The following is a 27,257-nucleotide window of genomic DNA, read 5'->3' on the forward strand; positions in this document are numbered from 1 at the left end:
TTTCACAGATATGTTCATGTTTTCTCATTATTGTTTGTAATTATTCCACATCACTCATCACCCCTCGTGCAAATGCATGTCTTGAATGTGCAAATAATATACAAATGCCATTCATAAAAAAAACAAAAAAAAAACTGAAGTTTTGTTTTTAAAGTTTACCTTATTTTTTTTTTTATTAAGCTATCTTTTTTATGTACAGTTAGTGCACATTTTGTACTTTAAGGGTTACTTGGTATTGGTTATATAGATTTATATATAAAGAGTGTACAAATATAATTTTTATTACCTCTATATTTAGTTATTAGTTTGTTATAGATTAGCATTGTTACATATGAAGTCAGATTTTTTTTCTACTTAAAGGCATGAACTTTGCAATATCAAAAACACTGCATTTTTTAATGCCTGATTATTGTCCAATTTAGAATTTCTGAATAGAAAAGTTATTTAATTACTCAGAATGCTGTAATTAATTTTTTTTAAATTATGAAACTTTGGATCCTAATGATAGCTGTATACTAAATTATACCAGTTTTTTTTTCTTTTTTTTTCGAATAATTCTAATGGATTATTTGAAAGAACTATAAAAATAACTATATTATTTGAAAGCCTATAAAATTAATAAGCAGTTTGCTAACTGTGTTTATTCCTCTTTGAAATTTCACTGAAGATAATTCACTTCTGTGTTTAATTAATCAATTATGAAACATTCTTCAGACTTTTTTTTTGTTAGCAAATTGCAAAGAAAAATCCTTGATTATTCCTAAATTGCATCAAATAGAAACATTACAAAAGAATACACAATGATTTAAAAAAAAAAATAAATAAATTCAGTTGAACTAACCAAACAATAAGTACTGCCATAGATCGTTCTAGACTGTGATTGCCTTTGATAAAGATAACTAGGATATATTTTATCCTTTGTTAGAAAGGTGATGATGATGATGATTTATGGTTTTAATGACACAAGGACAGCAAAGGTCATACTGTACCATGTCAAAGGTTGTAGCAGTACACAAGGTAAGACAATCACAAACATCCATGCCCACAGCGGGATTCAAACCCGTGACCTCTTGCTTTAAGAGTGGGTACACTAACCACTCGGCAAACTAGGCCAGCGTTAGAAAGGAATACAAATATTTTAAAATTATGTATATTACATCCTTTGGTCTCTTTCAGCTCTGTCTTTTCTGCAGGCACTTGATTATTATGAAATGAATAATTAACAGATAACTTATGTAACAAATTGTTTATTATAATTTTAATTTTAATTATGGTCACAATGGGTCTTTCATCAATAAAGTCTTAAACAGTTAGAACTTCACTCTAAAGGTGAAATCAACTATATGATTATTCTTTATATTAAAGGCACTTCTGAATGCATTTCTAAAATACTTGGTTGATCTTGGTCTTCAAGGGGCTTTCTTCCCTGTCCACCAGATTTCCTTATTTCTTGCTTCTACAAAGGACAGACTTCCTCAGTTGGCCATTCCTAGTGTTTATCAAATCCCATGTACCTGTGATCTGTATTCCAGTAGATCTGCAGTTCTTCATCTTGAAAAACATGAAAATTACTTCAAATGCCATGAGCTGAAAGTCTAGCCTTGTAGAGCATTCTTTGGAAAAATAATAAACACCTACAGAAAAGCAGTTTACTCATGGAGCAGCTATACAGAGCTGTGAAGCATTTCTACATTGCCCCAATCTCAATAGATCAAATGATTTATTGTTATTATGCTTTTCCTACATAAGGAGAAGCACAGTTTCCTACAAAAGGAGAAGCACAGTTTCCTACAAAAGGGGAGATTTTGCTTCCTCTCACTGCCTGTTGCAGCTATTTTTATTTATTTATTTATTTTTCATCATTAGGACTTGACTTCAGTACAGTATAACTATACTATGCTATGCTAACTCATGTTTTCACCTTCACAATTCACATTGTTTATTTTATTTATTATTATTATTTTTTTTTTTGTTATATTTGCTTGTGCCTTTGTTCCAAGTTATACAAAGGATGTCTTGATACTTGTGGAAAATTTTCTAATAAATAATTTATGTAAGTTATCCATTAATTTTTCTTTTTCACTGAAATGTTTATATTCATCAAAATACTTTTGCCCTTTATGGAGAATCTATTTATAAAAAAATAAAAATGCAACATTTATAGCATGCTATTTCTGAAAAAAGGCTAAGTGTATTAATAGGGTCAGATTTCTCAAGTGTTGTAGATTGGTCCAGACAATCAGAATATGTTGTAGAATTAGGAAACTTTTTGGCTTTGGCTTGTGAGAGAGAGCTCAGTTTATTTACTTTGCAAGCTTGCAAGTAAATAAATATTTTGTCCAATAGTTCATCCAATAGTTTTCATCAATGTTTGAGATCTTCTTAAACATAAATCGATCTGTTGATCAGCCATCTCCTTCATCATCTACTTCTGTAACATTAAACAATCTATATGTTAATGTTCCTGGCTAGTCCCCTCCCTCAGGAGGAGTTAAATGTTTTATCTAAAATCTTGATTTTACAGTTACTTCTAAAACATATAAATTATGAATTTCTTTCACTTCATTGATAGAACACAGCTAATAGAGTCAGTTTGAAGCCTTGTAATCTCTGAAAAGGAATAGAAAAGAATACTATAGGAATCTTATTTGTTACTTTATTACTGCACTATGTGCCATCCAATTTCCTACAATCCTACCTTAGGTCATCTGAATAGACTGAATAAACTCATAGATGAGGTCTAATGTTGGGATGATAAATTTAAAAAAAAAAAAAAAAAAAAAAATTCAGAACTTATCGTATCATCCTGTTAAAAAAAATTGCAAGTTGGCTGACCTAGCCTTTTTCCATCTTATTATCCTTCTTCTTTATCAAATCTCCATATTTTATGTGAAAAACACTCTGGATTTCAAACACAAGATCTCAGGACTTCATCTTGGTGCAACCAACTTATTTGTGTTGCATTATTTCGTTATGAACATTTTTTTAGAAGAAACATTGGAATTTCTTAGACATGATATTTTACATCTTGTCTAAGAAATTTTAAAATAATAGTGAAGAAATATACAAAAACTTGGACTTTACAACTAGTAAATGAATGAATAGAAGAAAAAAAAAATATAGAAAGAAATAGCTGAAGTATGTCAACAGAAATCAAAAGTAAAAAATATAATTAGATAAATAGAAAATGGAAACAAAGTACTAGAAGACCGGTTGGAAGACTATAAAAACAATAGAAAGATGGATTGCAATAAGCATTGTTGCAACAGGTCTAAGACCTAAGATGGAAGATGAAGACTTTATATCCAATATAGTGTGGTTGTTTAACTGTTATCCATCCAGGCTATTCACTTGTCAGAATAAGTTTTACTTCACTAATAGAAACTATTGCTCTTAGAAGTCCTCTTTTTCCCTACATTTGCAAATTACTTCATGGAACATTGCAAGCACAATGTTCCTCCTAATATGGTACAGATTGTGAAGGATATTTTTACTGTTTGGCAAGGTTCTGTATCTGAACTCCATGACATTTATCCCTGTTTACATTAGAAATGGACGATAACAATTGCATTGGCTTGTTAGATCTCCTTATTCTTTGTCAGCCAAATGAAGTGGGGGAAGGCCTTTTGGCTCTCATTTTTTAGGAAGAAAATGTATACTGATATTGAGGTTTATTATCTTGAGATTCATTCTCACCATCTTCCTTATCAAATCTGGCACCTAAAAAACTAATCCATAGAGCATGCCTTCCTTTGTTTCACCTTTGATGAAACAAAGGAGGGCATGCTCTATGGATTAGTTGGAAGGAGGAAAGGTGAAGGAAAAAATATAACATCAAATTCACTTTCTTGTGTAATGGTTACTAAAACCATAATCAACTATGGGGCTTCTCCTTCTTCAGCTGTCAACATATTGTTACCATTCTTTATGTTAAAGGCACTTTCAAATGCATTTTTAAGATACCAGATCAATTTGTCTTCAAGGAGTTTTTGCCTTATCCACATAGATTTTGGGTTCTGCAAAGGACAGACCTCCCCCATTACCCTTTCCTGGTGTTCCAATCCAGTAGATCTGCAGCTGTTCATCTCATGGAACATGAAAATTACATTGAATATCATTATCTGAAACAGTGTAGTCTTGCAGAGCATGCTATCACTTCTAAATACAAGTTTTTTGGAAAAGATTGTTGAAGTCCTAATAAGAGTAGTTTCCTTATGGAACAGTTATCAAAGAGAGCTGTAAAATATTGATCATACCCTAATCTCAGCAGATCTCACTATTTATGGATTATGCTTCTCAACATTGCCCATTGTAATTCATTTTCTTACATCATTAAGACCTAGATATAATATGATGTTACTTGCATTTTGTACATCTTGAATCTCATGCAATTCGTGTTCTGGTGTTTACAGTGGTAGAAACAATTGTGACTATCAAGCTGTTTACCATACCAACTGAGCAAATGTGTTTTAGACCTCAGCTTAATTCACACATTTTCATTTAATTTAGTCATTTTTTTTGCCTTTGCTATTTTTGATATATCTTGTGATGCAGACTGACTTTCAATTTTTAAACTCAGGAATTTGGATTTCATGCTGTATTACATAATACTATGATAGGAAAATATTGAATATAATGTCAAAAACATAATGTATGGGAAAAGGAGCTTTCTAGTAAATTTTCTCTAGAAGAACCACGGGACATAATTCCAAAAGAGAAGGGAATACTAAAGTTTTTATCTCAAAATTATTTACTTTTGAATCCAAAAAGAAAAGGGAGGGTAAAAATATTAAAAATAATAATAATCACCAGTTATGACTGTATCTGAAGATTTAATTGCTTGGAGGCCAAATTACAGTATGAATGATGATACTGTCAGACATTCCAATAAAAGTAGAAGTAAAGAACTGCCATTTCATTTCTTTGTTGTACTTTTAGGAGAAATTAAGTTTTCAAAACCTATAATGTATTAGAACCTATAATGTATTAATACATTAATGTATTATAATACATATTATAATGTATAAATACATTATAATATGTATTATATTGTATTGATGTATCAAAGGTTATATACAAAGATAAATTAAAGTTTTAGCTATCGCTTTTTAAACGATTGCAGTGATAGGATATAGGAAGTATCAAGAGAGGAAACTTGTTTCATACAAAGTATAAAAATAACGGGATTGAATTGTAGCTAGTATGATGGATTTGAATTTAGACTGAGAATGTATGCAAATTTGATTATTGTTTACATTTTTAGTTTTTGAAAAGAGTAGTACGATTATGGATGAGCCCAGATTAACAGTGCTCATGGAAATATCTTTAGAACAGGCATAAGCAAAAAACTGATCTTTGATGTACCAGCAAATGGAGTGAGTCAGTAGAAGAGAGATTAACATTTTTAATCTAGTTTTTCAACTCATCCTAAAATATGGGAGCAGTATCCATACTTAGGTGGATCTAGAATTTTTAGAAAATAAGCAGTTGCTTGTTCAAAAATTAGAGCTATAATGGAAGAGAAAGCCCACCTTTTTTGGATATTAACTATACAATAATCTAATGAAACTGGATCAGTTTGGGTGAATGAATCAAATAAATGAGTGAATACAGTGTAGCAGATAGTTTAAAAAAAGTCAGTAGCAGAGGAGAACTAAACATGCTTTTGAGTAGAGAAAAATATGAACAGTAAAGCAAGAGGGAAAAGAGCATTTTAAGGATATCAAGAAAGGAAACATTCTGAGGCAGATAACACAGGCTTAAAGTGATGAGAGAGAGAAACATAGAGATAGTGAGTTTTAAAGCTGGAAAAAAAAAATTAACATCTAATCCAGGGAAATAAGTTTTTTTTTAATTTTTTTATTTATTTTTCTCAACTTTAAAACTTACTATCTCTGTGTCACAAAAAGAATGTGTATGTGTGTGCACATGCATACATATGTATAAATAGAACATTAAGTATGAAATTAAAGAAAGCAGTTCTGAAATGTTAGATTTTATAAATTTCATTGGTAAACAAATATTTCAGGATGTATCCTTATGCATGAAAAGAGATACATCCTGAAAGATTTATGCACCAATGAATTTTGAATACTGTAAAATCTCAAACATTTCAGAATTATTTTCTTTCACTTCATACTTAGTCATATTTACCTATATATACATTCATATTCTTTTTTTCTTATTTCCTGGATTAGGTGCTTATTTCTCGGTTTAAAATCCACCATTTCTGTCTCTTTCTATATCTTTCATTACTTTAGATTGGCCTCAGAATGTTTCCATTTTCGATGCCCCTTTCTTGTTGCTTTACTTGCCATATAGCAAGGTAAGGTTTTTTCCCTGCAAACCAAGAGAACACACACTTTACAGTCATAAAATACTATTGCTGGTGGTAGTAGATGTTGTTGTGTGTTGATAGTAGTTGTGCTGTTGGAGGATTAAGTAGGAGAGTTCCCCTCTGCTACCAATATTTTTTAAAACTGTATGTTATAATGTAGCTTTTCTTTTTACATTTTAATATTATTTAAATTCTACTTTTCTTTCAATCAGGCATTCTTATGTTGTTATCTCTTTCCAATTATTTGTTTCCAATCTCTCTTGAGTTTATATATTATGGCATGCTATCATCATCAAAGACCATTCTCATTATTTTAAAAAAAAATATTTTTTTTATTTATTATTATTATTATTATTTTTTTTGTGGTTCTCACCCAAGAAAGTTTATTGCTAAACCTATAGTACATTTGTCCTGTGGGTAAGCTAAGGATCTTTTTTCTTTCATCAATTTTATATATATATTTTTTATTTATTTTTACATAGTCCAGAAACTTTACTCTAGGGACCAAACAGGAACTTTATCAAGCCTCTAGCAGGACAATGGTCTCACACCAGGTAGTTTTAATTGAGGTTTTTTCCCTCCTATGTAACTATATTGTATAATAATAGAGGATTTATTACCTAGAACTTCATATGTGATTGTCTTTCATTATATTTTTAATATTTTCTGTTATTGCATGCCTGATCAATATTATTGCTTATGATCAACATTTGTAATTTTCATAACACATGCAAGACTCATGGATTGTGTATGCTTTCTTCTTTCAGTGGGTTCATTTCAAATATGTTATGCCTTTTGTGTTTCTCTTTTCTCCATTGTTTTAGAAAATTAATTTTATATCTCTTATTTAAAGGTGCTAGTCCGTGATTAACAGTTACACAGCCTGAAGGATCTGAGACCTACAACATTTGTACTGTGTATCATATATGGTACAACTGGAGTAAGTCTTCATGTGACTGATCTCCAGATATTTACTTGCCATATCTTTTGTTAAATGACAAATAGTCTAGAAACCAGTTCACATGCTTGATGTCCACCAACTGGCCTTTACTATGTACGAAAGCAGTGTTTCAGGAAAGAGCAAAGTAACAAATGCTAATTTTTTGTTAATTTTCTATAACTTATACTGTAATCATCATCATTTAATCATTTGATAATTTTTATTTTATCAGAAATGTATCTGATAAAACAGTAATGAAATCAGAGATTTAGTTTTCATACTTATAAGTCACAATATCTTGTTATTTATTAACAATGATTATTATTATTAAATTAAAAAAAAAATAATATTGCTGGATTGATGTACAGTACATCATAGTTAGGAAACTGATCTCTATCAGTTTCTGATCATTCAGCCATCTAAATGATGTGGCTGATTGATCAGAATATTTCAGAATAATTGAACAGCTATGCAATAAAATAACTTTTGCATAGCTGTTCAATGAGTTTTGCATTCTTGTATAATTATAAGAGAGCTTTTCTGTGCCTTAAAAAAAGTTACATAATGTTATACATTACAGTTATCGAGCTGAAAGTGCACTTGCTTGAATTTTATTTCTGATATTAAACTATTAAACATTTACTACTAGTCTTCAGTGAATATTTTACCAATGCATAACTCCCTGCAGTACCATTTATTTTAAGGATTTATTTATATATTTTTTGCTATTAAATATAACAGTAATGTTAGCATATTCCAGCTTGTATTGTACATGTGTCACTTTTTTTTTCTTTTTTTTTAACTTTTATATTAGTTTTATTTTGTTACTCACTGTGTGTCAAATAACTATAACATTGTGTTCATGTAATTAAATGTTTTATTGAAGACATTTACTTGCTTTATGCTCAGCTAATTTTTGAAATATGGTAAGCTTCTGATTATCTAGGGTAACAAGAGAGGCCCAGAAAGTCGATAATCAAATAAATCAAAATTATTCAGTGCTTTTAAGTACACAAATACTTAAGTACTGTTACTGTATACTGTGTTCTTATGCCATTACTCATTATTCAAAATCCATCATTTTTTGTTGTAATTGATTAGAATTTGTTTCTTTCCTAGATTTGGTCTTTCACACTGGCAATTCACTCCACTCTACTAGAACCTATCTCGCTCCTTTCTTCTCATATTCATGCCATATAATAAAAAACAGTATGGCATGTGAGTACTGTGATCAGAGCTTACTCCACCTTTACCACGAGTTGCCTCAGACCTGAAACTACTTCAGGTGCAAACTTCACTTACCTGCTTGTTTGCTTTCTTGGGAAAAAGGATTAAAACCCAAGTTTATAAAATTGCTTGGTATCTTCAACGTATAGTATACCCAAGGTAAAAAACTTTCTACATTAAAAAGGAAAGTTATTTCTGGGTACCATTTAATCCATTCTCCATCCCAGTGATTCTCAACCCGAATGATCCACAAATTGTGTAGGTTTATAACATAATTATTACTGTCACATGACACCCATGGAGTCCAGGGCCTCGTCACAAGAGGATGCCCTCTTGTGACAAGGTAATTAACAGATGTGTAGACACAATCTCTGTCTACACATGTCTGTTAATTACATGTATTCTGTTCGAATTGCCTGAGTTTCCAGGGAAAAAAAAATCCTGCTACTACAGCATGAGATCATCTGACTCATCTTTAAAGTGAAAAAGTCCATATAAAAATTCTTTTCATTATAATTAAAATTAAACTTGAGTCGTTGTTCCACTGTTCTTCCATCTGCTATGGATCATTGTTAATGATGAGAAAAAGAAAAATTGTATAGATACAATTGCTCAGTTTCTTGTATGTTTGTGTTTTCTGAGTAAAATTCAGTGATTGGGGAACAAAAGTTCCAAACACTAATTCACTTGAAATATTTTAGCTGTCAAGCTCATTTTATTATTTTGGGAGTGCATGACTCACTTGTAGGCTCTCATAGCCCAGATTCCCATGAACCTAGGTTTTAAACATATATTTGATAGCATAGTGCATATAATTTGTCAGTCATTTCTTAATTCAGATGTGTGTGTATATACACCAAGTTATAAATACCAAGTTATTTTAAATATAAACCTGTTTTTTTTACTCCATTTCCCAAGTAAGCAAACAGACAACTCAGTCAAGTTTGCGCCTGCAAGTGTTGCAAGTCTAGCTGACCCTGCACATAGTGCAGGTCCAATGCAACTCGTGGTAAAGGTAGAATAAGCTCTGATCACTATTCTTAATATTTACCCTTAATGCAAAGCACATTTCCTGTAGGAGATGTATGATGCTATGTATTAAAGGCAAGGGGCCACTACCCAGACCGGTTTCGACCTTTATTGAGGTCTCATCAGTGGGAGCCAGGCTAAGAAATACTAAGTTTTAAGTAATACAGAGCTTATAAATATTTTACCAACACAAGTTACCATAAGGTGCTTTGATCTTATTAAATAAAAATCTCAGGATGAGAGATAGATGTAGAAAGTTTTTTACCTTGGGTATAATATATATATTAAAGATACCAAGTTATTTTAAATATAAACCTGGTTTTTTACTCCATTTCCTAAGTAAGCAAACAGACAAGTCAGTCAAGTTTGCGCCAGCAAGTGTTGCAAGTCTAGCTGATCCTGCACGTAGTGCAAGTCCAAGGCATCTTTAACATATATTATACTCAAGGTAAAAAAACTTTCTACATATATATATCCTTGCATTTCAACTTAGACAGATAAACTGGGTTAAATAATCAGAAGCTTACTGTAGTAGTAGTAGAAGGATTATTTGGATTAAAATTTTCATTTATTTATAAACTGTGTAATATTTTTTGGAACAAATGACTGACATTTTTATGAATGCAAAATAAAGTGAATTTTTCACATATTTCTGCATGATCACAGCTTGTTAATTTTTGTATGCACTTTTATGTGGCATTTATTTAGATATGAGGAATGTTTTTAATTAATTATGCAGTTCACTTTAAAATCTACTTGGTTATCTTTCTCATGTTGCTTTTATATATTTATAGGCCTTCTTTACAATTCTTTGATGTACAAACTGCAGTAGATTTATTATTATATGGGCACCTCCATTGAGTCCTAAGAACTCATCAGAGACCCAAATTATTAACACAATATCTGTTATACCTCTCCTTGAAACCATTAACAGAAAATGCACTCACATCTGACTCAGACAACCAATTCCATTCATTGACCATTCTCCAAGCAAAAAAGCTAGTTGTCATGCACTTGCTAACCACACTCATACTCAACTTCCAGAGACCACCTCTTGTTTTCCCTCTAGCCAAGTGCTGAAACATTTCCCCTGCAACAATTCTGTAAAATCCATTAACTAACTTAAATGTTTCTATCATATTCCCATTTTTTTTTTCTTATCAACCAACTTTTACAACCCACAAACTTTCAATTTGTCCTAATGGGGAGCATTCCACAGACCTGACTCAGTAATCCAGATGTAGTTGTATTAAGGCTTTATAAAGAGAAATGATAACTCCCTTATCTTTGCATGTTAGTGTATTCTTCAGTAACCAAGTAATCCTATGAGCTATTCTGGTTACTTTAGCAATGTGCTCTCTAAACTTCAAATATCTGTCCACTACTACCCTCAGATCCCTGATTTCATCAATTTCCTGAAGTACAGTTCCCTCAGTGTGGTACACAGCTTGTAATTTGCACTTTACCGCATTAAATTGACATCCAATGTGTTTTGTCCATACTTGTCAGCCTATTTAAATCATCCTGCAAGCTCTGTACATAACCTTGATTAACTGTTATCCTACCCGTCATCAGCAAACAACTGAATGTATCCTTCAAATTATTTCCTATATCATTTATGTATAAATTAAATAGCAGTGGTCCAAGCACAGAGGCCTTGGGGCACACCACTGGTCACCTGTCATCTCCTGAATTCTTTTCCTCCATATATTGCTTTTTGGTATCTATCCATCAGTCCTCCTTTTATCCATATTACAAGTTTTATATCCATCCCCATTTGTTGCAGTTTTCATAACAGCATTCCATGTGGTATCCCTGTCAAATGCCTTTGCAAAATCCAGCAATATCATCATGTAGCCATTCCCTTTTTCCAACTCAGCTGTCACCTTATTATATAAAAAGTTAATAGGTTACTAAGGCATGACCTACCCTTTCAGTTACTTTAGAAAGTTTTTCTGTTTTATTAATCACCTAGACACCTTGTTTTCCCAAATAAACAATAGTCCAGTATGTAAAAATTATTCGTTGAAGTGTTTTAAGATAACATAATACTTTGATCAATGACTCTTACATAGCAATCAAATTACTTGGTAATTTGATTGCTGTGTACATACATAATCTAACTTGATTCACGAAGTTTATTCTTGGTGTCAGTTTATAATTAGAAAGATTGAAACATGTGAACCTTTGCTTCCTCCCACCTCCCCCAGCACATCAGTGCTGTAAGCTCTTAATATTAGAGAAACAAGGACATTTCAATTCTTTGTGGATGATCTTGGGTGAGAAAAAAAAAGATACTGCACTTGTCTTTTTTTTTTTTAAGCCTTATAAATCTATAAAAGCTTGGCTTAAACAGATCTCTACAAGAAGAATTCATGCTATATACAAAATGTACAAGTTCAAATGACCTCTACTTCATTAACTACCGTACCAGCCTGGGTGTGTATATTCATCTATGATTATGATGTGAAGTGTTTATTGAATCAATATAACCTTTGGATATTATAGAAAAAATTATATGGATACAAAACATATATTTTTGATATATTTGATCCATGTGGCTGGTTGGGTGTTAAGATATATGCAGCTCACAACCTTTTGCAGTAAACAATCACCTTCTTCTTTGCTAATTGAGCTACTGAAGCAAGTTTTTGATCACTGTTACATACTTTTATTTTGCCACACTATTAATAAGACAAATTTGGGGGAGGAGTGCTCATTTATAAATAAGTTCAAGTGCAATATGAGAAGGTAAGTCAAACACTTCCAGAACTGTTTGACTGTTCTACAACTTGTTTTAAGGATGTTTAAACATTTGGTTTATTTTTAGAAATCTAAGGATTTCTATCCAGAGAAATTATAATTAGTTTACTGGTCAAGATGGAGGGCATTTGATATGACAAATTGTAGCATGATAAAAATCAGAGGTTTTCTAGTTATGAAATAGCTGCTATGATTATTGCATAGTCTAGTGAAGACTACAGCTTACATATACGTTTCACAGAAGCTGGGATACAGGTCTCATGTATACTGAACTATTTCTCTGTGTCTTAAATGTAGTTAATTAGAAGCATCTTTCATCTCTTGTTTTATTTTGTCCATGCGGTTAGTCTAGTGGCTATGCACTTTGCAACCATATGCCTGGGGAAGGAGTGTCCTGGGTTCGATTCCCGTTGACGACGTGAGGAGCTTAAGGATCTTCTTCAGCCATAGCCAAGTTAGTCGGTCTTAGGCGTGGACAGCAGGGTTTTTTCCTCCAGTTTATTTGGGGGGTTTCATCCCACAAGCAGGCAAACTGGCCCCATGAACACACACGGATACTGTCAGGAATACTTAAGACAATCCCTCCAGCCATAAGTCTGAATTGTCAGCTATGCCGGTCCTGAGCCCGGATAAAAATAGTGGGGATTGAGGTGGTACCGTATCTCACTGTAAAAAGGGCTCACAACCATTGAATCGCCATATAAAATGAAAATGAATGAATGTTTTATTTTTACTGCAATACAGAGTTTTTATAGCATTTATTAGACAAGAATATATTATAAATGTATGCAATAAATGTTATTATGTCATGTCACAAGTTCCATTAAAGATGAGAGTTTCTTATATGTATTGCACAATTCTAACATCAGCCTTTGTCCTTTTTGATGTTGGTCTTATTATGGACTGAGTGATTGGAATTTAAAACATAATTTTGTTAGGATACAGGAGCCCTGTGCTGAAAATCTGCAGAAGTAGAAACACTGGTTTTCCTATAACTGGCTAATTTTGCCTTGCATTGAACAGGAAGACTATTTCAAAAACAGGGATAGATGGAATGAAAGAGAAGTTGGTTCAGTAGCTTTGAAGCTACTAGATATTAAATGAATGTTGACAAGCAGCTGCTTGTTTCTGACTGGCTTTTGACAGCCATTTCATCTGAACTGGCTACCATTGTCTATGACTGGGCAAAACAGTGTCCATGAAAATATCTACAGAAGAAGAATGTCTATGAGAAATGTATAATGAATTAATCAGATCGTCGTCTTCTGGATAGCATCAAACATTTTAGGGTTGGGTTTGGCCAACTACTCCAAATGTGAGGGCAGTATTCCAAAGTTCATTGGATATGGGATTCATATAGTATTTGCAGTTGTATAAGTGAGAAGTATGTTTATTAAAAAAAGAACACCTTATGTTAAAAAAAAAAAAAAGAAAAAAAAAAGCTGTGAGTAATGTACTGCTATCAGTAAAACTCTGTAGACAGGATTTGTGGTCAGAGAGAAGTTATAAGAGGAAGGGAGTGAGCAAAAGTGTAGAGTCCTGGAGCACGTTAGCATAGATGGAAAAAATTGTGGAGAGGAAGCCATTGTAAAGAACAGATGGCAGATCATATGATGGTGTGGTAAGTAGATTTTTACCAAGATCATTTGATGTAGAAATGTCAAAGATGAAATTATGCCTGCATCAAATATTTCAAGTTAAACAAAAGGAATTGTACAGCGCACTATATCTGCTGAGTACTAAAGGTATCAATAGTGGAATGCTGTGTTTTGTAGAGAAGTATCTATGCACAAAGACGTTTCAGAACTTTGAAAATCAAATGTTGGTTAATGGTTTAGTTGTAGAACATAATAAAGGTCACTGAGATGAAGAAAGCAATCTGCATCACTCTGAGTTTGTGACACCTTAAGTGTGTTTCCAGAATTGCTCTTCGCATTATGTATTTTGTTTGTCATCTTGCCAATTTTTTTCTATGAATAATGAATATGTTTTAATTTTTAGATATCAAGAAATATTATAACACTGACTTTTTTTTTTTTTGTCCTGACATAAAGATGGGCTATATAATGTATGTTACAATCAGTAACTAGTCCAGGTCTCTCACTTCATAGACTACCATCAGGCATGGTTTTCCGGAGATTGTTTCAATATTTTTTGTTCAGACTGTAAAAGTATGCTTGCCTTTTATTTTATTCAGAATCAAATGTTTCGTGAACAGGCCAACTTCTAAAAATGCTGGAATTTGGTTTCCTTTTTTTGCATGCTATGTTTGGTACACCTGTAAGGTTAAAATCTGATTAGTCTCATTTTAAATGATGTTCTTTTGAAGTTTAGATCTGTTTCACTTCCTGGACATTGGCCTGCACTAATTTTATAAGAATATCTTAACTAAACTATGCTTTAGGCTGAACACAAAGTTGTTATCGGAGAAGGATTTTAGGTGAGCAAAGTGTATATACTCGCATTCTGTATGAGCAAATACTGTGATGCAAGCAACACACTAAGATATAAAGCATAATATGTCTCAAACATAAAACTTCATATTGTGTGTATGGAGTGGTGAACATCTGACATACTGGCACATAATAACGAAGCAGCAGTTTTTTTTTTAATAATCCCATACCTGAGAGGTTGGCCATCCTATAGTCCATTAGTACCATGAATGGGAAAAAACTGTTACTTTGCTCTGGAGAAAGGAAGCTGGACTTTTTTTTTTTTGGCGACTCCTACGTACAAAAGATGATTTGTGCATACACTATGAGGGAACTATGAGATTTTTTAAATTTATTGTTTATTTTTTACAGAATTGGAAAACCCTGCTCTAGGGACGACCACACATGGAAATTTTTCAAGCCACTTCAGGCCTCCAATAAGCAGGGTGGTGTGCAGTTGCACATCAGTGAAATTCACCTCCCACCTAAAGGCATTCACAAGCATCCATAATAGGATTCTAATCCACAACCTGTTGGTTGACAAGCAAGTATGTTAACTCAGCCAACCAGGCCACCAATATACAGTCATTTATCTAGATTTTGTGAAATTCGATTTAAAAAAAAAACAAGTAAATTGGCATTAAAATTGAGGGAAGTAAAATGGATAGCAAAGTGGTGATTTCCATATTAGGATGGTTGACTGATATCAGCGAGTTGTGTATGATGGGGAAGTATTGTTTCTAAGGAAGGAGGTGACAGATGAAAGTGGGTAGTAGGGTGTTCTTTAGCTACTAATATTTAATGTTTTGACGAATATAGTCTCTTGTTTGAAGGATGATATTAAATTTGCAAATGATGCAAAATTGCGAAGGATTAACAACCCGAATTCTGATGTGGTGTGTCTTCATAGGGATTTAAATATATTGGTTTCATGGACAGATGAGGGGGATGATATGACTTATTGCCAGACTTCAAGTTTTTTACTTGGATGAGAAGAAAGATGATCTGCTGTATTGATGAAATTGGACTCTAGGATGTGAGGGATCTGGGAGAAATTTTGAAGAAACAGCTGAAGTTTGGGGAACTTATTATAAATGTGAAAAGACTGTCACCATGTTGTGATAAGAACATATTTGTGGCATAACATAGTATAGGCACACTTGGACTACTCTATCTAATCCTCTGAATCTGAATATATATGCATAGGAGACATGGAAAAGTGGGAGCCTCTGTAGCTCAGTCGGTATAGATGAAACCCTTTGGTTGAAAAAAATAGCACATGAAAAAATCTGGCTTGATTCCCTTCCATGGCTTGAGGAAGATTTATTTGGTCTCATGCGGTGGTAGGGAGTCTTTTCTCTTGGTAATTTGCTCTCAGAACAGGCTAACTAGTCTGTGAACATAGACGGATCTATAATCATAAAATACATACTTAATCCTTCATTAGGAGGGCTGAATCAGTCCTAAAGGATGGTGGAGGAACGAGGGTAACTCTAATACAAAAAAATAAATGGAAAAGTGGAAAGGATTCAGAAATGAGTCACTACTATTCTAATAGAATTGCTGATTGTTAAGTACAAGGATATTGGGGGATTAAGAGAGTAGATGTGATCATGACATAAGTTTGTGATAGGAGCTTATCTGATTGATCAGATGAACAACTGCAAGACGATGAAAGATGGGGAGAACAAATAGTTATCCATGGAAGCTGTAAGAGGATTTTCGGAATGAGGAAGTGAGATATTATTTGAATGGAATGTGATGGGTGATGGAATGCATTTCCAGAATAAATAGTGTACTGACACAGAGAATTCAAGATATAAAACGGAAGTGCTGCTCTTGTTCTTAGAGGCAGATTTGAACTAATAAGTATTATTTATATGGGATCAAAAGACTCATCATGGGAAACCCACGTTCCCATTTTTGGAAGCAGGCTTGGAACTGTTTTCCGGAATACTCTTGAGTTCCTTTATCACATTAGGCTGGATATCAGCGATGTCAGAAAATCTTCGCTTTTAACGCTGTCTTTAATTTTGGAAACAGCCAGGAATCACAGGAACTAAGTCGGTAATCGATTTTTTGACCAGAAACTCTCACGATGAGCGCACTATGGCTTGCTTGCTGCATTGTTGTGATGGATGATCCACAGTTCAGGTCTTTTTACAATACTACTTAGGAAAAGATTAACAAAATCTTGTAATCTTTTCAGTATCTCTAAATAGCATTGTTGGTTGACCGTTTGTCCCTGTTCAATGAATTTATATAGTGGACTATCTCCTTGGGAAGTGCGAACGTGACATGCGTGCTTTTTTCGGACGTGACTAACTCGGAGTTTTCCACTGCATGCTCTGGCGTTTAGTTTCTGGATCGTACTGGAAGCACCAGGTTTCGTCACCCGTACTTACTCTCGGAAACATGTGCTCATTTGTAGAAAGATCAGTCGCAAATTGAAGCCGCCGCTGCTTCTGTTCGTTCCTCAAGATCCGAGGCACAAACTTCTCAGAAATCTTTCGCATACCCAAATCTTTAGTTAAAATTACCTTGACTGCTTCTCGATTCATTTGCAATTCATCAGCCATTAATCGTCTTTCAGACCGTACGAAATCTCGCACTCTGTTCACATTTGCGTCCGTTATTTTTGTTTTTGGCTGCACATTTCGTAGTCACCTCGTCGCCCACTCCCTTTGAATCTGTTATGCCACTCAAAGGCACTTGAATTTTCAGAGCATCCACAACATATGCCACTTTCAACAGCTCCAACGTTTCAGTAACAGTTTTTTTCCGATTTTTCACACAAAATTTAATGTTAACACGCTGCTCCAAATTTCGATCACACGTTTTTACGCCAACGTTTACACGCAGATCTCTATTGTTTTTGCAATAGCCAACTAGCAGATGGCTCTATTGGCTTGAGGTTTGCGCACTTATTAGTTAAAACATGTACAAAGCCTAATCACGTGACTCCAATCAAATCACCACACGGGCGACACTACACGGCCGTTCCCGGAATTAAATTGTCACACCTCGTACCTAACATATATCGTAAATGTATTCAGTGTTGGGGCGTTCATAACCACTCTGGCAATCCATTCCACTCATTTACCATTATTCAAGTAAAGAACTTAGTCTGCAGACCCTTACTAACCACCCTGTTAGACAGCTTCCAAGTATGACCTCTTGTTTTTCTCTTACTCCCCATGTATTGAAAAATTTCTTGTGTCGATCTTATAGAATCCCTTTAGTAACTTATAAGTTTCTATCATATTCCCTCCCTCTGCCTGTCAGCTAAACTCTGCAACCCCTCAATCTATCCTCATAGGGAATATTCCACAGACTTGTCACCAGCTTTGTCATTCGTCTCCGAATCTTCTCTAGCATCTCTCGATTGCCAAGAAACGCAGGTGACCAAATCTGTGCGCAGTAGTCAAAAAGTGGCCAAATCATAACCTTTTGAAGAGGGATAATAACCTCCCTATCTTTACTTGTCAATGTGATCTTCAGCATCTGAGTAATCCTCTGAGCTATTTTGGCAACTCTTGGAATATGTCCTCTGAATTTCAAATCTCTATCCGCCATCACCTCCAGATCCCTAGCCTCATCAATTTCAAAACTAGTACAATCAATATGACAAAGTATGTAATCTTTTCCACCCAAAGCATTACCTTACATTTTATTACATTGAATTGATAACCATCGTCCTTTACCCACACTGCCAATTTATTTAAATCATCCTGTAAGATATCTACATCACCTTTACCAACTTCTGCCCTCTCTAATTTTGCATCATCGGCAAACAACTGAATCTTACCCTTCAAATCTGCTATGTCATTAATGTATGATTAAAGAGTAGCGGTCCTAAGAGCCCTGTGGAATTTCACTAATCACCCTCATTCGTTTTGATTCCACTCCACAATACACCACCTTCTGATGTATGTCTATCAGAGGATGGTGTATTACTATATATAATAAGGTGTCTGAAGAGCCTCATAACTTTCGTGCTACAAGGTCGAATATAAATTCATTTCTAAGCAGGATTATTTAATCTTATAATTCAGAAAATTCAACTGCATAACACACGATTATTTGTGTACAATACTACTTAGGATTTATACACACACACACACACATATATATATATATATATATAAATCCTATATCCTAAGTATCCCATAATACAAAATAATACATAAGTATCCCATAATACAAAATCCTTACGGACATGTATACTGCTATGTATTATTTGAAGGGCTACTACCCTGACCGGCTTCGACCTTTATTGAGGTGCTGTTTAAGTAAAGACCTCTAAAAATTAGGCGGTCCTCCAGACCACTCCTTACGAGTGATCGAAGGACCGTCCAACTCTGGGGTGGCTCCACCTAGTGACAGTCTCACCCCACCAACAAGCAGAGCAGTAATCTCAGTGGTGGCCCAACTCAGAGACAGGCAAAAACCTACCCCCGAGCAGAGCCATAATCTCAGCAGTGGCCCCACTCAGAGACGGGCAAAAACCTATCCTTGAGCAGAGCCTCACGCATCTCAGGGAAAGAAACCACTTCTGCGCAAAAGCACATCAGTGGAGCCAAACCTTTACCACGAGTTGCCTCAGACCTGAAAATATTTCAGGCCCAAACTTGGTTTACTTGCTTGTTTGCTTACTTGGTATCTTTAATGTATAGTACACCCAAGGTAAAAAAAAAAAAAAAAATCTACATTTTTCTCTCATCCTGAGATTTTTATTTAATAAGGTTTAAGCACCTTGTGGCAACTCATGTAGGTAAATATAAGTTCTACATTACTTCAACCTGGATATCACCACCTCTAGGTCTGGCTCCCACTGACGAGACCTCAATAAAGGTCGAAACCGGTTTGGGTATTGGCCCTTCCCATAATATATAGCAGTATACATGTCCGTAAGGATGTGCTTTGTATTATGGGATACTTAGGCAAGTGATCAGAGCTTAAGCCACCTTTACCACGAGTTACCTCAGAATACCTGAAAATACTTCCGGCGCAAACTTGACTTGCTTGTTTGCTTACTTGGGAAAAAAGGATTAAAATCAAGTTTATAAAATTTCTTGATATCTTTGACGTATAGTATACCCAAGGTAAAAAAAAAAAACTTTCTACATATATATATATGATATTATATATATACTGTATATATATGAGAAATGCTACATTTTAGAAATGAAAAGGTTGTGTGTGTATGCAAATGACTGGTTTGGTTAGTTGAGTTTATTGCATACTTGCTCTCCAACCAACAGGCTATGGGTTTAAATCCCACTCTAGGAATGGATAATTGTTTAGGTTTAGAAGCATTTTGTCACCTTGTGTGAGACTACTATCTTACTTGTTGAAGGCTTGCAAAAAAGTTCTGTGTTTGGTACTTTGAGCCGAGACAACATTATTCTTTTAAACCAAAATCAAGGATACTTAATGAAATTCAGTTGGAGGGAGAGAAGAAAAAAATTTGAACCCATCACTTAGTGCACAGCGGTGGGGAGTGATTTATGAGTATCACAACAGTAAGATAATTCCGATAACAAAATTTTATATACAAAAAATAAAAGAATACTATTATTATTATCTGCATATAGCATATTTAAATTTACTATGGGAATGGATGCAATATCAACAACCTCTGCTGATGATACACCCCTGTAATGAGTTTTAAGAATGATGATTAATTATTAAAAGTCAATTTCTCTCACCAATCCTTTAGTTCATCAGAGAGAAAAGTCGTTCTACTAAAATAGTTTCACAAAAACTTACCAGCAATTTTTATTTCACTGTAGGCGACTTGTTCCTTCTTAAAATGTTAGATTAGTATCCAATCTTATGTTTAACATTATTTTCACTCAGTTATTTTACTTTCAGTTGCATACGTTTTGACACGACTGTAGTCATCAATAGGCATTACTTATATACTGAAGTTTCGTAAGATAGTCCTCATTTCTTCAGCGTATTCTCTGATATTTTTTCAACAAAAACATGTAGTCAAGGAAACCGGTTCCATTTTTGCAAATACACTAATTGATGGAGCGACCATTCTTGAATGTACTGAGTTGAATTCTTCAGTTATCAAACCGTCTTGAATGATATTCATTTCTTTTTTCCTATCACTATGTAAAAACATTATATTAACCCCTATTGACGAAACTATAATTTTTTTAAATAGAAGAAAGACTTCCTTTAGCTGAAAAATACAAAATATTTAAGCATTTATCTTGACTCAAGAAATAGAACTTAATTCTATCAAAAACAATTCACTCAGATGATCCACACCTGGTTCCAATGACCGCCATCATTGTTTGGCTGTTCTCCGAAACTTTGGTGAAATAGCAAAAAATTATTTCCATAAAAATCATAAAACGATTAATCGATAAACATATAGAAAAATCAGCAACAGTTTCAACAGCATTTTTCGTAATGTGTGCCCACAGTCTTCACCCATTACTCTTCTGTTCAACTTTTCTTGCCATTTAGTAAAAAGCTTGTTCTTCCATTTCCATTTTTCACCTCCAAAGTTCTGGTATTACCTCCTGAAATGCTTATTCCTTTATTAGCGATACCACGTTTCTCTAGGAAGGTTTGAGAATTATATTTCTGTTGCACTCAGAAACAAAATACCTGAAAATAATAGATAAAACCTTTATATCCATGGGATTAGTACATGTATACTGCTTGGAAAGAAGTCAACGGATACCATAGTATCCGTTGGCGTCCACCTTAATAAGATGGAGGACCTCCTGTCGCTGCGATGATTGCAGCATTCCTACGAGGCATACTTTCCACAAACGTACGACTCCTGTAGGCATGTAATGAAATCCTGGACTGTTGTTGGACGGACGTACCTTGACCTCACCCGATGCTCCAGTTCATTCCGCGGATGTTCAATAGGATTGAGATCAAGGCTCTGTGGAGTTTACAGCAGCAGTCTTATGACATGGTGAAAGGTGTTGCTGAATGATCCAGAATGTTCAGATACCTATCCGATTTCAGTGTTCTGGGCAACTTAAACACGGGTAAAGGACCAAATCAGGAAAAACAACAGAATACTGTCACCACCACCTCCGAATTTCATAGTTGGGATTACGCACTCTGGTAAGAGACGTTCACTGGACATCTGCCACAACTGTCCATCTGTTCAGTGGAGGGTGTAGCATAACACAAACATCACTCCATAGCACAGCTTTCCAAGTCCCACTGTACACGCTCTTTGCACTACTGAAGACAATGCTGCATATTGGTTCGGGTAGAGTGGAACTTGTGGTCCTACCATGGAAACTCATATGAATCTCGATTCGGAATGTTTTTGTACAGATTCGTTCGTGTTCCAGTCGATATCCTGTACTCTGCATTCAACATGTCTTCCGACGAATAGCGATTATTTACATGTTATCCTTCATAGCACCCGACGTTCACGTTCGTTGAGCGTGGTGCAGTGGCGGCTTGTACATAAGTACTGCGACACTGCAGCATCCCAAGGAAAAAACGAAAAAACTATATTTTGTTTGTGTTTATAAATAATAACAATGCTTACAACATTATATAAATGCAATACATGTTAAAGGTTACAATTTATGTTTCGACAATAATTGGAATTGTTCGATTAACTCTTAAGATTACGAAACAAATGCACTGTGATCTTACGCAGTGTCGGAATTATCACGTTCGGTAAGTTCCGGCTAGACTCGCCGATATTCGTTTGCACTTGCCACTGCACGTAACAAGTGAATCTGACACTGCTCATTGAGCAATGTCTCTACAGAGAAATTGTATGTTTGCGCGCGTTATTTCTGTGAGATACGAAACTTTTATTATTAGTGTGTGTTCGTAGTGAGGGTGAAATATTTTTAATAAAGCAATTTTCGTAATATGTAAATTTACTTATTAATAAACTGGTTACTGATTAGGAAATAATGAATTATCTTTTCTTATTTCGTATATGCAGCACATCCTCACTTAAAATTTTCATCGGCCGCCAATGGTGTGGTAAGTTGTCCACTGCAGGTAACAGTTGACTCCCTGACTTTCCTCTCAGTATACTGATTGTTGACCTGGGATGACCCCATTTGTCAGCAGTTTGTCGAACAGATAGGCCTGAAACATGACATCCTATCACAATGCCTCTTTCAAACTCTGTCAGTTCCCTTTCCTTCTCTCAACCATTTTATCCAGAAATAGTTGCGCTGACTTGGGAAGCATCATATTCCTCAAATTTATACTGGCTACAAACATGTGACTCGCTACATGGCACGATGCGTCTTTCCCCGTTGACTTCTTCCCAAGCAGTTTATAGCTGAAACAAAAACCAACGCCGGATTTTACGTAAGCTAGATCAGGTGCAGCTTATGACCTCTGAAAGTAATAAAACCTCAAACTGACTTTTGTTCGGATTCAGGTTTATAATCCCCCTTAAAGTCTATAAGGGGATTATAAAACAAGATTATAAAACTTGCCCCTTTAAAGGCTATAAGGGGACAAGAAATATATAGGTAGTCTTCCTCAAAGAAAGAGAGTTGTAGGTTCATTTTTAGTCACTGATTAAAGAAACCTTTTCAAGCCTACTTTCAGCGATATCCTGGGTTAGTCAGTCTTTGGCACGAGTAAGGAATTTTTTAACCGTTCATCGTAAAAATTAACTGTAGAACTCACATAATTATAATAATAATTATCATTATTGCATGGACACCTTTGTGGAGTCACTAAGGCTCATCGTGGAATCCCAAACTATCATACCACTCCTTGAATCTATTAATAGACAAGCACTGACAACTGACTAAGTCGATCCATTCCATTCACCACGCATGGTATGACGTATTTGTTTTCTGCTGCCTCTTGAATCTGTACAAGTATAGCGCGTTCGGCTATCTTGCTTACGCATGATAGTAGACTGATGGGTCGATAGTTCTGGGGAAACTATATTTTTTCCTGGTTTTGGAATTAGGAAGACATCTGTATGTTTCCACTGTTCTGGGTAATGATTTAGCCGTAGAATGGCATTGGTGATGACTACTAGATGCATAATGCTTTTGTGTGGGGGGGCAGCTTGAGCGCCTTGTTCGTGATTCCGTCAGGGCCCGAGGTTTTTTGCTATTGAGTTTTCTTAAGATTTGGTATATTTCTGCTGGCGATATGGGTTTGTTGTTGGAATGGGGTTTGGCGTTCTGAGTTATTTTGCACACTTCGGTATGGATTTTTCTTATGAAGTGTAAGTCTACGTGGACATAATTGGGGATGCATTGACTTTCTAAGCTATCTGCAAATGCTTCCGCTTTTTCTTCATCTTTAAAGGATGATCCGTTTTCACCTTTGATTGGAGGGAGTGTACTGTGCTTTGAGCGAAGCGAGCTGATAACTTTCCATATTGACTGGTCTTCTGTGCATAGGTGATATATCTTGTTGTTCCAAAGTTGGTTTCGGTGGTTTTTTAGTGCGTTCCGAACCTGGTTCGTTGCTCTATTAACTGCTTGTTTATCTGCGGGATCCATTATTCTATGATATAGAATAATGGATCCCGCAGATCCTGATCTTTTCTCAGATAAATTGTTTTTTTATTTCCTCTAGGAGTCCGTTCCGCGGAACTGCTGATTCACATCCCTCTGTGGGCATATGTATATGATAGATGAACTTCACCATCTGGTATGAGACTACCTCCTTGCTTACTGGAGGCGTGAAGTGGCTTGAAAAATTCCATGTTTGGTTTCTACAACAGGTTCACACAATTTATTTCACCAATATATCATTATGTATCATTCATCTGCAATCTACTCTCCAATTCCGGAAAGGACTCTACCTCTCCAATTCACTGTTCTTCATTCGCAAACAAACAAAACGGTCAAAAAAAAAAAAAAAAAACAGTTAACAAACATGATACACTTACACCATAGCCTTAGTTGCTTTGTCTTTAATGCCACATAACATCTTTAAGTCCTTATCCTTGAAATTTGATTTCCTGTTCATCTAACAGTGAAATGTTTAGGGATAAAAAAGGGACAAAATCACCAAAGCCTTTCATTCCTTAAAGGAAGTAGACGAGACCGTTGTAGTCGTACAGCTTTTGGAGAGTGACGAGAGGCTTTGATGTAAATAATCCTGTCTTCCCTTTTCCATTTCCATCGACCAAACTAGAAGAAAAAGTATTTGCTGCAAGCAACGACCTAAATGTAGATTGTTTATCTACCAATTATAGAATACCTAACAATCCTTTCCACTCGCCCAGTATTCTGAATCTTCTCTTAACCGAACCTCCTACCAGATACACTGTTAAGATGACCTTGTATCCTTTGCCACCATTATGTCGATCACGGTAAGTCATATACACTATTAAGACTTCCTTTGCCACCGTTACCCCTGTTGCGAAGATCACGGAAAGTTTTACTCCTTTCATGTGCCAAGGCAAGGCAGTCAAAAAAAAAAAAAAAAAGAGCGCATACAAGACAAAAACCTCGAACTTCGTTCGCAGCACACAACAAACCTAAAACAATCATTAAGACATGGACCACATTCCTTCTGTGTCCTTTTGCAAGAAATCTCAGAAGAACTTTGAGGAATGTTTCCAGATGACAGAGAACTTGGCTGTTGCTAGATTTTTCCATTGCTTTGCAAAGAACTTAGACAAGAGTAACTGGTCATCTCATCTTCCTTTTTCTCTTTTATCTTGCGTTGTCAAGGGTTTATTAATCATCTGGCCTCAAGCTGTTCACATTATTAGGTGGTTAGCCCTATGCCAGGGTGTATCCTATGTCGTGTAGTGTTGAGTTCTCAAGGCCGGTTTGCCTGCTCTGCGAGATCAGAAACCCCAGATAAACTGGGAGAAAAAACCCTGCTGTCCACGCCCAAGACCGGCTAACTTTGACTGAGGAAGAACTTTCAGCTCCTCACGTCATCGACGGGAATCGAACCTAGGACACTCCTTCCCGTGGCATATGGTTGCGAAGCGCACAGCCACTAGGCTAACCGCGCGTGCTAAATAACTGGTATAATTAGATATTGTATATGGTTGATTTTCAAGATATAGGATAGATGCCAATAATACGAAAGAGGATAATCACCGTAAGTTTATTAAACTTCGTCAAATGTCATAAGGTTACTCTGCTCCTCTGTGATGTGCCATAACAGTCGTCACTAGGTGATCTTGTTTTGTGCTTTTCTGGAGGCTTCAACTCTCTGAAGACCAATCGTTCCAGACACACCATCTTTATCCAGGTATTTTACCTTCTATTACTGTTTTCAGAAGTCCGCCTTTCAGTCTTTCGATGTGTCCAAAGTATTTCAGCTTCCTCTATATGGTATTCCCAATAATCTCTTGGAATAAGCACCTCAGAAGGACCCATATTTTCCTTATCAAACATCTTTAGCTTCCCAGGTTTCACATCCATTATTGGAAATAAAAAAAAAAGCTGCATCCTCAACTTTGTTCCTGTGGGAATGCATCCATCCTTCCAGACTTTACATAACCTCTGACTATTGTTTTATTAATTCCTAATCTGTCTTCGGTACAGCAATTCTTCACATTAATAATGGATCATGGGCACTCAAACTTTCTGTCTTGCTCAGTTCTTTCTCCATTAAGGTATACTTATTTCTCAAGAGCTTCCTTCTCTATATTTCCTTTGAGAACCTCAAGAATTTGTCCTAGTTCTTCCTTGTCATTACAAAGCCATGCTGTAACATCAGCGTATTTCAAATTGCTGATCAATTTGAAACAAGTGAGGAGAAACTATGCATCCTTGCCTAACTCTATTTCCAACCTGAAGCCAATCGGTTAATCTAACATCTGTTCTTATCATGGCCTGTGCTTTCTGTACAAGTTAGCCATCAGCCTCCTGATAGTATGTTGAGGAAAATCCATTCTTTTCATTACTTCCTACAATTTCACATGCTGAACACAGTCAAAAGCTTTAGAGTAGTCTAAGAAACACATTATCACAGGGAGTCTAAACTCTTTATAATTCTCAATGATCCGATCTCTAGTACCTTTCCTGAAACCTGATTGTTCCTCAGGCATCCCTGGCTCAACTTTGACCTCAATCCTATTTAGAATGATCTCTAATAAAATTTTGCTTGCATGAGCAATTAAACTAATAGTTCTGTATTTCTTGGAAGCCTTCATATCTCTCTTCTTGTGCAACAGTATGAAAACCGACTTTCCAGTCTCTAGGCCAATTCTATCCTTCACATCCTTTTAATCAATCTATGAACACTCTCGTTCCTCCATCCCCAGTATCCTTAGTTATATCTGCTGGGATTCCATCTGCACCCGGGGCCTTACTGTTGTTAAACCGTTTAACTGCTTTTTCAACCTTATGCCTAAGTGCAGTAGATTCCAAATTGAAATTTTCCTACTGAGAGAGCTCCCCCCCCCCCCCAATTTTCCTTATCCTCTGCTGTACAGTTCCTCAAAGTACTCTTTCCATCTATTTCGATTTCCAGTTCTTCTGTTAGTACTATTCCATTCCCGTCTTTGAATAACATTCGATTTGGGCTTGAATTTGCTCTTTAGGTCACGAAGTAAACGAAACGT

The 27,257-nt window shown here is 35.2% G+C and overlaps 1 protein-coding gene and 1 long non-coding RNA gene across 7 annotated transcripts in view; one reads left to right on the forward strand and one right to left on the reverse strand.

Annotated features, from left to right (window-relative positions):
• Positions 1–27,257, forward strand: part of LOC150106856 (uncharacterized) — a 72,137-nt gene that overhangs the window by 43,933 nt on the left and 947 nt on the right. The gene's annotated exons all lie outside the window — the stretch shown is intronic.
• Positions 1–27,257, reverse strand: part of LOC150106857 (uncharacterized) — a 192,931-nt gene that overhangs the window by 41,609 nt on the left and 124,065 nt on the right. The window contains exon 1 of one of the 5 annotated variants that reach the window (XR_016548376.1): positions 20,501–20,750. The exons of the other annotated variants lie outside the window; for them this stretch is intronic. This is a non-coding gene — a long non-coding RNA (uncharacterized LOC150106857). Of the gene's footprint in view, positions 1–20,500; positions 20,751–27,257 lie in introns of those variants that run through there. 5 annotated transcript variants of the gene reach the window in all.

The sequence above is a fragment of the Typopeltis vanoorti genome, chromosome 5 (genome assembly GCF_054136105.1).
Source record: "Typopeltis vanoorti isolate ZY-2024b chromosome 5, IOZ_Tvanoo_1.0, whole genome shotgun sequence".
NCBI lineage: Eukaryota > Metazoa > Arthropoda > Arachnida > Uropygi > Thelyphonidae > Typopeltis > Typopeltis vanoorti.